Below are 4,155 nucleotides of genomic sequence, written 5' to 3'. Positions count from 1 at the left end.
GAGCTTTGGGGGTGCTGAGCACACAGAGAGCTGCCCAGCCAGAGCAAGATAAACTTTACACGCCACGATGAGACATCTTCCCTGTCTCTGTCAGTCCCTGCATCCTTAAATGTCTCCAGTTGTCCCGAGTTGTCTCTGACTGTCTCCTTGGTGCATTTAAACCCCTGTTCCTCCCTGTCCTCATTGTCTGTTGTCTTCATCTCCATTATCAGTCATCATAATTTTACCATCTCTGTGCAAGTCTGCGAATTTCTTTATTAAATCATGGGATTCTTAAATTCATCAAGTCTCTCTGTGCCTGGGTCCTCGTCACAAAACATGACATCACTGTTTTGCACATTTAAACACAATTTAATCCCCACATTTGTGAAAGAAAAAAAAAACTCTTTTTTGAAAAGTCTGTAACCAAACCATCAAATCTGATAAAGGTTATTTAAATGCTGCAAAAGAAGAATGGATTGGAATAAAAAAATACATATCCTAACCTTAATTACTGGGGGAGAATAATGAACGATGCTCATAGTGAGTAAGAAGTAAACTGAGTGGATTTTTTGGATACATACAAAAACACTCCCAAAACAATTTACAAATAAATTATTACAAAATATTAATTTAAAAAAGAACTATAAAAATGGAGGTAACTTTGCCTGTGGTAGAATGTATAAAATGTATGAAAAAATCTTTACTGCAGACACTAATTTTACTAATTTAATAATACTAATTTTGTGTTGTAAGATTTATGACTTTCATGTTTTCATGGTGGTCCTTGGGAGAGCTTGACATTTTTATCAGGTGGTACACACTGTAAAAAGTTTGAGAGACACTGATAAGTGTATGTGTGCTTTTGGAAAACATTTAAAGCTGCAGTGCAGAATCTTTGAAACAACCTTAAAACATTTTTAGAATCTAAACAGAGCATCTGCTTCTCTTTACAGCTCCTCATGTACGTACTGTGGCAGTCATACAGACAACTGGACGGTCCAAAAGTTGGCCTACCTATTACTGGCTGAGGTTTTAGTAGAGTTGTGGCTGAACCACATCAAAATATATCATTAATTTTAATCTCCCCAATCATGTTAATAGAATAGAATAGAATAGAATAGAATTCAACTTTATTGTCATTGCACATGCACAGGTACAGGGCAACGAAATGCAGTTTGCATCCATCCAGAAGTGCTTTAGTGATATAGATATATTACAATATATATTAGCAATAATATAGATATGTGAGTATATTACAGAAATGGGTCTATTATGGTATGTTATAATGTACACGGTATGAAGTATGTTGTGAATATTCTATAACTATAAGTATGTACAGGCTGTAGTGAGTACAAGCTATGTACAGGATATGAACAGGATATAAATATGAAAAACTATACAGAATATGAAATAAATAGCTTTACAGAATCTGGGATATACAGCTATACAGAAATGGGAACTATGCAAGTTGTAAACAGTTGTAGGATTAAAGATTATCGAATGTACAGAATGATTATTTACACAGAGCTATACATTAGTGGAGTTAAGATAAGTGAGGGTGTAGATAGTTTCTACAGAGGCTGTATAAAGTGCTAGTGGTTGTGAGTGGTGGTTCAGTCCATGTTATTATTGTGTTTGAGGGTACAGTTATCCATTGTGGGTGTGTGTATGTTCAGTCCATGAGTTTAACGTGGGTCAGATGTCAGGAGGCAGAGTTCAGGAGTCTGACAGCTGTGGGGAAGAAGCTGTTCCGGTACCTGGTGGTCTTAGTCCGGAGGCTCCTGTGGCGCCTCCCAGAGGGAGTTGCAATGTTGTTAAAGAGGGTCAAAAATGTTTCAACCCAGTTTGTTTAGCAGATTCTGTATAGCAGCTTTAATATAGGGAGGACACAACTTCCAGATTGTGTGAGTAAAATCAGGTTTTTTTTCTCTTTGTCAGTTTAACAGTTTCTGTTTTGCCTGTCACTGTTCCCTGTCTGTTTCCTTACCTGGTTCTTCCCGACCTTGTACTTTCTCCTCACGTTCCCCTCTTTCCTCTCTCCCTCTTCAGACTGACAATCATACACAAATAGATTGTATTCAATTAGATGAAAAATTAAATTAATATGAAAAAATTCTATTAAGATCACTAACAAAAAGTCCTCTCTCAGTGTACTTTCAACCAAAAGGCAAATAACCAAACCACATGTATATCTAATAAAAGATATAAATATTGAAACACTGATCCAATATTATTCCTGATTCACAGGTCATTTGATTTTACACTTTTACCTGAATGTGGCTCCTTTTTTTGAAAAAACTTTCTTATATCCATTATGAACCTGGCTGTCTCTCTGTACACACACACACACACACACACACACACACACACACACACACACACACACACACACACACAACAGGAGTTATAAGGTTAATGGGCATTCAGTCAGTTAGTATCCATTTCAAACAGGACAGTGGTAACAACAGTAGGCTACGGACAATTATGAGTTTTAGATTTTAAATAGGCTGTATACATTTCAATGGGAGCAACAGGACGGCCAAATTTCGCTGATTTTACCACAGAGCGGGATGGATTGTAGGGTAGCTAACATCGTAGGAAAACAAGTTTTCAACACTGCAGGTTACCTGGATGTAATGTTTTTCAGATAAAAAGAAACATGGTCTGACTCCTACCTAACTATATAAAGAGTAACTGAAGGTTAAATGTAGCTAATATGTCCTGTTTTAAGCCAGGCACTTACACCTCCGCTCCGCCGCATCTCAGCTACCATTGCTCTGGCAGACAGAGCGCTAGAGTCAGAGTAGGGGAGAACTGGAACAGACCATTTTAGGAAGGGGGGGGGGGGGGATTTCTATACTTTTGTTGTTAAAATGTTACGTGTCAACCAAGTACTGTATGCTTTTTATATTTTTAGTAGTGTGTCACACAAACAGCAAATATTGTCAAGAAAAGTAAGAAATCTGTGGGGGTGCTTTGATTCATTTTGGGGGTGCTTCAGAACCCCCCAAAATGGGCTAAAATCGCCCCTGGGTATTGGTATGGCAAGTAACCTTCAGTAATAGTAATAAATCACAAAGCAATAGTACATTCATGTAGCTATAAAAGGCATGACAATATATTAAGTAATCCAAAGTATTCAGAATACGTTACTCTCATTGAGTAACGTAATGGAATACGTTACAAAATACATTTTGGGCATGTATTATGTAGTCTGCAATTGAAGCAACCTTCCCAACACTGGCCACGACATATTGAAAATGTGACCAGCAATAGTCTGCAGTATTTTTTGTTTTACCCAAATCAAACTCAGGTTCAGGTATGATCAACCTTGGGAGGAGATCTATTAATAAAATCAAAATAGAAAGAAAGAAAATGTTACCCAATATAAACAAGAATGTCTTTTTGTTTAAAAAATTATTGATAGCCATTTTTTTTCAACAGCTACACTAACATAATATATTAAGAGACCTTGGACATTGTGTAGAATGCTTAAAAACTATTACTACTACTAAAGTAGAAACTTCTCCAATAATTTAGATCTTTTTTACAAGATGAACATGAAAATTCAAAGTTTGTGCTGCACTTTCTACTCCTCACACACATTTGGGTTGTGTGGTTAGCCAGGTCTGACACAGACCAGCTGCTTTAAAGATAAAAACACAGTGATGCATGAACATATGCACACTTCCATCTATCCATCCTCAGGGTCAATAGAGGGGAGCCATACATTCCAACACACACACAGTGTGAGAGTCTTAAATGTGGAGAAGTCCTGCCAGTTCACAGCTGCTGTCATTATAGAACATGAACTAATTGATTGGAGGGTGCACCCACTGGTCAGGAATGGAAATGGGAGGATTTATTTATTTATTTATTTACTTTTGAGCTATTAGGAGTGAGCTGGGGATAGAGTTGTTTGGATGAATTATAGCATGAGGGAGGTGAAGGAGTAGGGAGGATGTGAAAAGAGCAAAAGAGACTTGTTTGTCATGTGGGAGTGAGAAGTGAGGACGTTAGTCATCAGCTATTACTCAAGTCATGGAGTGATCACGTACTGCTGCATTAGTCCTTACAATGTGACTGGGTGTAGGTGTGCAAATAGCGATTGTCATGGATGGATGTACGCTCAGAACGACACATGTCAGTATTTGTAGCCAAATGAAAACGGCA

The 4,155-nt window shown here is 37.5% G+C and overlaps 1 long non-coding RNA gene across 3 annotated transcripts; it reads right to left on the bottom strand.

Moving 5' to 3' along the window:
• Nucleotides 1-1,121: 1,121 nt before the first annotated feature.
• Nucleotides 1,122-2,748, bottom strand: LOC309694080. 3 transcript variants are annotated; one of them, XR_014272789.1, is made up of 3 exons: nucleotides 2,726-2,748; nucleotides 2,253-2,314; nucleotides 1,122-2,032 (listed from the first exon to the last, which is right to left on the bottom strand). It is a non-coding gene; the product is annotated as an uncharacterized lncRNA (long non-coding RNA). The 3 variants fall into 3 exon arrangements; XR_014272790.1 differs by having other exon boundaries at nucleotides 2,498-2,734; XR_014272791.1 differs by having other exon boundaries at nucleotides 2,610-2,734.
• Between the last annotated feature and the right edge of the window lie 1,407 nt (nucleotides 2,749-4,155).

This window comes from Aulonocara stuartgranti, assembly GCF_965226115.1.
Source record: "Aulonocara stuartgranti genome assembly, chromosome: 18".
NCBI classification, from domain to species: Eukaryota; Metazoa; Chordata; class Actinopteri; order Cichliformes; family Cichlidae; genus Aulonocara; species Aulonocara stuartgranti.
This window is presented reverse-complemented; position numbering and strand designations above follow the sequence as displayed.